This window comes from Vicugna pacos, chromosome 4 (genome assembly GCF_048564905.1).
Source record: "Vicugna pacos chromosome 4, VicPac4, whole genome shotgun sequence".
Taxonomy (NCBI): Eukaryota; Metazoa; Chordata; class Mammalia; order Artiodactyla; family Camelidae; genus Vicugna; species Vicugna pacos.
Window position 1 is genome coordinate 72,136,431 of NC_132990.1, and position 10,982 is coordinate 72,147,412.

A 10,982-nucleotide genomic window follows, 5' to 3' on the forward strand; every position below is an offset into this window, starting at 1 on the left:
TCCTAAGAAAATTCTTAGTAAAGCAGAAATTGAAGAAAATAGTCTTACCAGGATAAAAACTATTTGTTCACTCACCCAACAATTGTTTTTCCGAAAATCACAGCAAAAGTTGTACTTATTGGTGAAACCTTAGAGTAGCAGTTCCAACACTATCTGTTAGAACTCTGTTCCACAGTAGGCATGTTACACAGTAAGGCATGAAAAAAAAAGGTTGGTGGTCAATCAGCCGAAGATATGTCACTTAATCTTGAACATCCATAAGGCACATTAGCATCAAATTTTCTGTTTGCCTTTGTTTAACCCAACATAGTCTAAAGCTATTTAGACCCAGAACCTTTTTTTTTTTTTCTCTCAGTAAAACTATTAGCATCCTGCAGAACAGCATTCTTCAGATGTCAGTTTTGGAAGCTGCATCAAGGTAGCAACATTTCAAGGGTGCCTCTGTCACAACAGTCTTGCCTTCATTCTGAAGGTGCCATGTAAGACAGCAAAAAGAAAAGAGGGAGATACATATATGTATACACACACACACACACACACACACACACACACACACACACACACATACTGGCAAGGCAGAGACAAAATTATCGTTATTTGCAGACGATATGTTTGTCCACCCTGAAAAGCCAAGAGAATAAGCTGGGAAAACTACAAGAACTAATCAGAGGATTGAATAAAGAGGATGGCACCAGGTGATAAATTTTTCAAAACCAACGTCTGTCCTCCAAACCAGCAATAACAAGTCAGAAAGCATGGGTGGGGGAGGACTACACTTAGCAAAATATGTGTAAAGATACATGCTGACGTTGGATGAAGGACATTGAAAAAAAAAACCTGAATCAATGGAGAAAAGGATCCTGCTCTTGAGGACTGTATTGCAAAATTGTCGATCTTCCCTCAAGTAATCTATAAATTTGATGTGATTTCAGTAAAATCTCCACGGGAAATTTTAATCTTGAGAAATTGACTCTACAGTTCATCTAGTAGAGTAATTGCACAGAATGGTCAAGAAATTTGGGAAGTAAAAGACTAGCGATGGGGCGGGGGGCTTGCCTGACAGTTTCAATACCGTAAGACTAAGCTAATGAAAATACAGATGGAAAATTGGGCAAGTGGACCAACAGAGCTGGGGGAAAAAAGGCACAGAAATAAAATATCCGTGTATCTGTGGCAATTTTGTCAAGGCTTTTAGGAGTGGCAAATTTAGATTATTTTTACAGAATCCAAGTAAAAGGTAGACAGCCAGACCTCAGGCAGGGCAGGAACCAGGGCTGTGTCAGGAGTGTCAGCATCAGAACACGTGGTCCTCCTGTGAAGCCCATGCCGTCCTGTCTCAGTCTCCTCTCCTTCCATCGCTTCTTCATTTCAGATCTGAAGTTGCTGATTTGATGCTCTGCAGACCAGGGGTTTGTCCCTGATATCACCAGACATGTCTAAGGTTCAGATGCTCACCCCTGGCTGGAGAAGGAACCGTATTCTGAGAAGCATGTGGTGCCTGGATACTCCAAAAGATGTCTCCTACTTGATATCACTCATGATCATCATGGATACTTCCAAGTCTACGCAAACAAACTGGACACAAGATCTTCCCACACTAACCTGGTCCTTTTCCAAGTGCTCTCTAGTTCAGAAAGATACCATCATATTCCCAGTTTGGCAGGTCAGAAGCCAGAGGTCCCCAGACCCCTTTACTCTCTCCCATCCCACGTGTTCAACCAACCACGAAGTTCAGTTAATTTTATCTCCAAAATATTGTTATCTGTCACCTAGACTTCAATTTGCAGGCACTTTGCCACGTGCTAATTAATATTCACCACCCTACGATGGTCACCTTTAGCCAAGTGCAAAGCTAATCAAGTCACTTCCCTTCCAAAATCTCCCACGAGACCCACAAGGCTCTGCATGGTCTGGCCACTGCCCAGCCACCAGCCCATCACCAGCTACTTTTTTCCCTTATCCTCTGGACTCCTGGCTCACTGGCCTCCCTCCACCCCTGGAGTACATCACATGCTGTCCGGCCACAGCATCTGTATACACATTGTTCCCTCCTCCCTGGCTGCTCTTCCAGTGCCACTGCATTGCACACCTAAGAATACAATGATTTCTATGTTAGTGACGCCCCCTAGGGTTGTGCAGCAGGAGCAGTTCTTACCACCCTCTCTTTTCCCGGTTAATGTTTACTTACCCTTCAGAGCACACAGCTCAACACTATTTCACCAGGGAAGTGCCCCCTGATGGGACCAGGTCCACTGCCTGCTGCTTGCCTTCATTGCTGCCAATTCTGTGTAGCAGTCACCACAATGCTACACCTGTCATTTATGGCACAATCATTTTAAAGCAGCTTTATTGAGATGTAATCTGTATATAGTAAAATTCACCCTTTTCCAGTGTACAGATCTATGAGTTTTGAAACACACATACAGTTGTAGGACCACCGCCTCAGTCAGGATATAGAACACATCAACACCCAGAAAGTTCTCTCCTGCCCCCTAGAGTCAGTCCCCTCCCTGACCCAAACCCCTGGAACCACAGACCTGATTTCTGCAACTACAGCTGCGCCTTCCACAGAATGTCATATAAATGGAATCTATAGCCTGCAGCCTTTTAAGTCTGGTTTCCTTCACTTCGTCGTATTATGATTTAATGTGTGTCTTCCCTGCCAGAACGTAAGGCTCTGCACAGTGAAAGACCGTGTCTGGCTCAGTAACTCCTGTGTCACCATAGCCCACCCCAGTGTTCCTATTTTTTTTTCATTATTGCTTCTCTAAGGAGAAAATCTTAATTTAATTTAAATTCTCCCTGATGAGAGAAATCAAATACTAAGGAATAAGATATTGTTGAGTAGAGTTGAGCTTTGGAGAACCACGAAACACTGTAATAGCTAAATATTTTTTCACCCTCCAAGAATGAATTTCCACCCATGGTGGGATGATGTCACCGCCACCGGGCATGCATGGCCTGGCACATAGTAGACACACAGCAAATGTCTGTGGATTAATAGATACTATTACAAACATAGCCACGTGGTGGCGCCTCCCATGAGAGCCAGTTCATTTCATTGGATGGCACCGCCAGGTTTCAGCAGAGTCAGGAGTGACTGTCCACCTAGGTGTGGAAACACGCCCCCCCCCAACCGCCTCTCTTGAAAACCCCACCAGTAACTGCAAGGCATAATGTTAATGACTTCAGAAGCAAGGCTTCACATCCATATATTCAGGAAGTAATCAGATTTTGCTTTTGGAAGTCTTCTCTGGCTCCAGGGAGGAAGAGGGGTTAGAAGAAAGAGGGTGAAAGTGAGGAAAGCAGATAAGAGAGGCTGTTGTAGTCATGGCAAGAAATGAAAGTGGTTTGAACTCAGCTAGTGGCAGAGGGGAGAGAGAATTATTTAGAAAGTAGAATCAACAGAACTTGGTGATGAGCTATTTGTAGAAAAGGGGAAGAAAGGTGGACATCCATATTTCTAGCCTGGACATCTGGGGAGATGTTGGTCCCATCTACTGGTTGCAGAGTGTTGAAAGTGGCATGAAGTTCATTTGTGGACTCTTGAAGTTGAGCTAGCTTTGGGTTATTCAAGTGTAATGTCTAATTGGTTGTTGGATATGCAGGTGAGAAGTTGAAGAGAACTCTCTGGGCTAGAAGTAAAAATTGGGGGTTTGTCAATGTACATGGTAGCCCAGGCCGTTGGCGTGAAGGACCTCAGCAGAGAGCACGTGGCATGAGAAGAAAAGATGGTACAGGGCAGACACGTGGAGAACAGCAACACTGAAGGGTGCCCAGCTTGAAGAATAGGCTCAATAGTGAAATCAGCCATTACTCTAGTGTTAACATTTAGGTTGTATTCAGTTTTTTGGTCACAGTTGTTGATTGTTGTGTTTTTTGCTAATATAAACAATGAAGTCATGAAGATCCGTGCAGAAAGCTTTTTCTGAGTATAGGATTATTTTCTCAGGATATATTCATAGAAGAAGAATAACTAGATTAAAGGATCAGAACATTTATGGCTATTGATGTATTCTGCCACATTGCCTTCCAAACGGTTATCAATATGCCTTCTCATCACCAAAGCATGAGAGCGCACTGTCATCAATATGGGTAGTCTTCAGCCTTGTTCTCTTTAACCTGTGTTAATCTGATAGGAAAAGAAGGAAGGGAGGGAGGGAGGGAGGGCGCAGGTGGAGAGGCAGAGAAAGCAGGTGATTGGATCCACAAGATTTGATGACCAGTGAGATGCAGAGAGTGGTAGCAACAGAGAAGTCAAGGATGAGTCTCAGGTTGTCCACTTGGGCCCCTGAGTGGATGCTCGGATAGACAATTAAGAAGAAAAAGCAGATTGGCATAAAGGTGATGAGTTCAGTTTTGGCTTCTTTGAGTTTGAGGTACATGTGAGGCATCCAGAAGGTCAGATGTTAAAGGGTCAGTTGTCTTTGCAGGTCTGAAGCTCAGAAGAGAGGCTTGGGTTCCAGAAGGGAGGAGTTGCAATGGCAGGTCCTGGTCCTGATGTGGAGTGGAGCATTGCAGTGCCAAGGGCACGTTTCAGGGAGCCCCAGGATCCTGCATCCCTGCATCTCTCAGCTCACCTCTAATTTCAGCTGCAGTTGTGGTGGACAGTTACGTACAGGCTCAGACTCCCCTGGCGCTGGCAGAGTCCCACCTCAAATACACATCACAGGTCTTTTCTCTTCTCCAGCGCCATGGCCGTGAGCTCATCCTGTACTCAAGCACCCCCTGGAAATGCAGGGAGTGAATGCCCTTGCAGACATCCTCCCCCAATGGAGGCAGGAGTCAATCGATAGGTGCTTTACCCTTAGCCTCTTGTGGGTAGGGGGACCCTTCCTTCAACAGCCTGAACGAGGTTTATCTGCACGGTCCTGGAATCCTGACCCTGAACCCTCCCCACAGAGCCTGGATCTTTGCAAAACAGTCCCCTGGCGGGTGCACGGTCCTGCGTCTCCAGATGGGAGGGGGTGAAGAATGGAAAGCAGGTTTGCAGTCCAGGATGACGCTCTCCTTGCAGGCGATCGATGCTCCTGCTTTCTTCCCTGATCCCTACCGTCTCCAGAGCTGATGAGTAGGGCCTTCCGCCAAACCCAGGAAGACCCAGTATCATCCACTCAATGTTCTGCCACCCCCACAAACGGCTCAACTGTCCCGGATCAACTGCAACAGCGCCACCTTCAGGCCATCCTGAAAAAATGTATTTACCGAACCCCACAAAGGGTCTGGACTAGGATCCTCGAGGCTGGAAGATGGGATGTCGGGGGCTGGGTTCACATCGCAAGTAGGTGGTGTTGGGCAACTCACTTCACCTCTCTGAGCCTGTTGTAAAATGGCAAAACCTCAAGGAAACGCTACGAGGTTAAAGCGAGATAATCACATAACCCACTGAAAATGGACCCAATGTCCAGCAAGATCTCAGTGAACATTTCGGTTATAAGGTTGGATGACATACTTGTTGGCCTGGTCTGGAAAATCCCCAACCAACCAGGAATTTCTGGGTTTTATTTAAAAAAAAAAACCTTATGTAAGTCCTTGGCTCCTTTTTCTTTGATTCTTTGCTTTTTTGCTTTGGAACTCAGAAGCACAAAATTCAATTGTTCAAAATTGTCAGTTCAGCTTACAATCATTATCAGCCACACATGGGTCCCCTTGTATATTTGTTTGCTTTGTTTTTGCCTCTTCCATCCCCCTTCTTGAACTCCCTCCCTACCCTCACCCCTCTCCTCGTGGGCAAACATTCGCATGTTGTCAATGTGTGAGTGTGTGTAGCCAAGAGAATATATATTGCAGCATATATGAGTTGTATTTGCCAGACATCTTGTTTGGCATCACATTTTTACAACCTGCCCACGTTAATACACATCATTCTAATTCATTTCATTGAACCCTGCGTGGTGGGCATTATTTGCATATGCCACCTGTGATTTATCTACTCCTTTGTGAGTAGGCATTTCGGTTGTTTCCATCCCTTGGCGATGACCAGTAAATGCTTCGAGGAATATCCCTGGGCAAGTCCCTTTGTCTATGTACGCTCTGGAGGATGTGTCTGGAAGCGGAATTGCGGAGTGCAGGGTGTATGCTCTCCACACCAGCCCCACAGCTCACACTCCCGCTTAGACAAGGGTTCCTGTGTCCCCATGTCTTCACCAGCACTGGCCCATCTCATGATCATAAAGTGGAGCTCTCTTTGTCTTTCCTGGCTGTCCCTCCTAGATGTGCTGCAGAAGGAATTGATGAGGCCTCCTAGATGCCATGTATTCTGTTTCCTTTTAAGACAAGTGGCTCCAACTGCTGGACGTCTCCACCCACAAGGAACCAACTCAGTCCCAGCCAGCTGAACAAGAGATGCTGCATGAGCCTAAAGACGTACCAAGGTATGTGGCCAGCTCCAAGATGGCCCTGAAAACTCCATCCATACCAAGAGTGTCAATTCAATCCAATAAATGTAGCTTGCATGCCCATCACATCTCCCTGAGAAGTAGAAAAGTGGGACAGACAACAGCAGTGGGGGTGATTCGGTTAGGGTTGCTATCCTGAGCCCCTGGTTAGCAATTTTCCACGCGGTGTAGAATAAGCTAGGGTCTGGGACCAGGTGGCAGAGTTCCTTTCAAGCTCCTGTTTCTCCATATCTCTGAAGTGTTTCGCATATAGGCCTTCAGAGTCACAGGCTCTGGAGTCAGAATGTCCTGGGTTCAAGTCCCAGCTGAGCCTCCTCACAGGACTGTTGGAGATGACAAAGGCCCAGTTGATGTGCTGGACTTAGCTGGTTTCCAGGCATGTGCTAAGCCTCAAAAATGGCCATCAATTATTCGTAACAATCCATAACCCAGGAAATACATTCTCCACTTTACAAATTATAAAATGGACTCCCAGAGAGGCTGAGTCACTTACAGAAAAGCAGAATTCAAACTCACATCTGTCTGTCTCTGTTTATTTCCATCATCTCAGGCTGTCTGACTTCACTGATTCCCACCCTTTGCCAGGACCGGGGGCTGAGTCCAGTGCCAGATGCCTTCACAGGACTCCAGGTCCTGAATTCAGTGGGGAATGGGCCCCCCACCCCGGGCCATCTTGGCAGGAGTCCCTCAGGGAGTGGGAGGCCCAGGGCAGGCCTGGGCCCCGGCCGGGCTCCAGGAGGCCCCCAGGTGTCGGGGAAGGCAGCAGCCTGGCGGGTCTCCAAGCACATTCAGAGCCAACCCAAGGGAAACCCCGATTCTGTCAGTGCCGGCACGCCTGGGGCACAAGCATTGGAGACATTAAATATTAAACATGTCGGCTGGCTTCCAAGCTTGGTAATTAAAACTCTTATTTCATATTTTACACAGGATGGACGGGGAGTTCATGGGGCTGCTCTAAGAGGTTTCATAGCTCCCTTGTTCACAGATGAAGTGGCTCTTCTGAGCAAAACCTCACTCTCACCCGGGACCCACGGTGCCCTGCTTATAAAGTGATTTCCTGAGAGGGAAGGGAGTGGAGGTTGGGAGGTCTCTGAGGGTTTAGGGCCCATTCAGTGCTCCCAATAGGGTCTCAGGCTGCCTTTCTACTTCTCCAAAATGGGTCTGTGTTCCCAGGAGTCTGCAGAGGGCTGGGCCTCGGGCCCCTCACCTCTGCTGTCAAGGCAGCCTGGGAGCGGGAGCTGGATCTGGCTCTGGAAACTGGGAAGGGAAAGGAGCGCCCAGGCAGGACTGGAGGGAGGGCAGGAGGGAGGGGGAGCCTTCCCTTAGCCTCCAGCGCCATCAGCTGACCGTATTCTGAACTGCAGCTCCCCCAGAGGCCAGCAGGAGGCCAAATTTGAGCTCTGGGCTGGGGAGAGAACAGGGGATCAAGGAAGCTCACGCCTGATGCTTCCGGGAACACTATGAAAACACAGTTTAAGTTTGTGAATTTTTCACTCTCATTCTCTGGGGTCAAGGGATAAATAAGACTCAGACTTGAAAAGGTACAAACTTCCAGCTCTACAATAACTAAGGGGGATGTAATGAACTGCATGGTGATTATAGTTAATACTGTACTGCATATTTAAAAGTTGCTAAGAGAGATCTTTAAAGTCCTCATCACAAGGAAAAGATTTTCTTGTAGTTCTGTATGATGATGGATGTTAGCTAGATTTATTTTGGTGATCACTTTGCAATGTATACAAATATCGAGTCATTATGTTGTACACGTGAAATGAATACAATGTCATATGTCAGTTTCACCTCAATTTAAAAAATTAAAATAAAACAAAAATTTTAAAAGACTCAGGCTTGGATCTCTGGGGACCCAACCCAGCATGATAACTAGGCTATGTGTGGTAACCATGGTGACCATTGTGTGCTGAGCACTGGCCTCCATGATTTATGTCAGTTATCTCATTGGGCACCATTCTCATGCTGCACTCACGTTTTTTATTTTTATTTTTTTTCATTTTAAAAAAAATTGAAGTATAGTCGGTTTACAATGTTGCGTCAATTTTTGGTGTCCAGGATAATGTTTCAGTCATATGTAAAACATACATATAATCCTTTTCATATTCTTTTTCATTATAGGTTACTATAAGATTTTGAATACAGTTTCCTGTGCTATACAGTATAAACTTTTTTATCTATTTTATATATAGTAGTTAATATCTGCAAATCTCAGACTCCCAAGTTATCCCTTCCCACCGCTTCCCCCACTGGTAACCATAAGTTTGTTTTCTATGTCTGTGAGTCTGTTTCTGTTTTGTAAGTAAGTCCATTTGTGTCTTTTTTTTTTTAGATTCCACATATAATTGATATCGTATGGTATTGTTCTTTCTCTTTCTGGCTCACTTCACTTAGAATGACAATCTTCAGATCCATCCATGTTGCTGCAAATGGCATTTTATTCTTTTTCATGGCTAAGTAGTATTCCATTGTATAAATATACCACATCTTCTTTATCCAGTCATCTGTTGACAGATATTTAGGTTGTTTCCATATTTTATCTATTATAAGTAGTGCTGCTGTGAACATCGGGGTGCATGTATCTTTTCCAATCAGAGTTCCCTCTGGATATACATCCAGGAGTGCGATTGCTGGATCATATGTTAAGTATATTTTTAGCTTTATAAGGAATCTCTATACTGTTTTCCATAGTGGCTGCACCAACTACATTCCCACCAACAGTGCAGGAGGGTTCCCTTTTCTCCACACCCTCTCCAGCATTTCTCGTTTGTGGACTTTTGAATGATGGCCATTCTGACCAATGTGAGGTGATACCTTATGCTAGTTTTGATTTGCTTTTCTCTGATAATTAGTAATACTGAGCATTTTTTCATGTGCCTATTGGCCATTTGTATGTCTTCACTGGAGAACTGCTTGTTTAGGTCTTCTGCTCATTTTTGGATTGGGTTGTTTGGTTTTTTGTTATTAAGTTGTATAAGCTGTTAGTATATTCTGGAAATTAAGCCCTTGTCAGTTGCATCATTTGCAAAAATTTTCTCCCATTCCATAGGTTGTCTTTTTGTTTTGTTTATGGTTTTCTTTACTGTGCAAAAGCTTGTATGTTGAATTTGGTTGCATGTCCATTTTACAGATGAAAATACTCAGGCTGAGAGAAGACCCCAAAGCCAGATTACTCCTCTGCCCTCACCCCCATCGTCAATCTTTCTGCAAGACCTACCCTTTCCACTCCAAAACATACCACAAGTTTTCTTCTTTGTCCCATAGCCATTGTTACCTCCCCAGTCCCAGCCGTTCTCACCTTTTCCTTCGACTACTGCAAAAGCTTCCCACCGGGATCTTCCCAGGAGGAACCTGGCACCTCTGGCCTCACCCTCTACGATCTGTTCTTCACAAATAGCCCATGTGATCTTAGGACGTGAATCGGATCACATCCATCCCTTGCTCAAAAACTTTGATGGCTCCCATTGCCTTTAAAATAAAATCTAAGCTCCTCGCCAGACTCAGAAAGGCTTTGCACAGTCTGGATGTGGGCTTCTAACCAGCTTCATCTCATGCCCCTCCTGACCCACCCTCCACGCTGCAGCCCCATGTGGGCCTCTCAGCTCCTAAACAATGCCAAGTTCTTTTTGACCTCAGCTGTTTTGCAGAGGCTGTTCACTCTGCCCAGAATGCTGTTCCCCTCACTTCTTCTCTCCTAATTACAAATTTCCCTGCATGGAAATCCTCACAGAGGCCTTTCTCAACCGTTTTTGTCTTCTTCATAGAACTTCTTGGCACCTGCAACAATGGTTTTTATTTGCTCATGGAATTTTTGGAATAGTTTCCCCAACTGGAATATAAATTCTGAGCAGGCGGGGGGCATGTCAGTTTTGTTCATCATAGCACAGGGCCCACCAAAAAGCACCAAATAAATATCTGGCACCAAATGCAGGTAGAGAGCATCGAAGAAGGTTTCCTGAGGAAGTGACATCTACACTGAGATCTGAAAAATGGATAGGAGTAGCTCTGGAGAAAGGGGAGGCCACAGGGAGGAGTGCTCTGGGCAGAGGGAAGAGAAGGGGGAAGTGTCGTAAGGCAGGAAGATCTTGGCAGCTTCCAGAAATTAAAAATGGAAAGAAAACTAGCATCACTGGAGAGGAGTGAGAATGGGGAGGGCCCAAGACTAGGCTATGGCAGGAAGCCCGGGTGAATGGACTTGGACCTTCTGCCTCAGAGCCTGGGATGCTGTTCAGAGGTGAGAGGCGGGGGAGGGGGGTGATGTGAACAGATTTGTGTTTCTGCAGTGTCCCTCAGGCTGTACTGTGCAGCATACAGGGGAAGGGCTAGAAGCAGGGAGACCAATGTGGAGGCCACTCCTGTGGTCAGGTGAGGGATGGGGGGAGGTGTGTCCCAAACTAGGGGAGAGGAGACAGGAGTGGAATAAGTGGGTGAATGTGGGAGACACATGCTGGAAGTTGAGTCCAGAGGCCTTGGGAACATATCAGCTAGGGAGCTGTGAAGGAAACAGAAATATTCACTGACCTCTGTGTTTCTACGAAACTGGACGTATGGAAGCAGCATTCATTGAGATGAGGC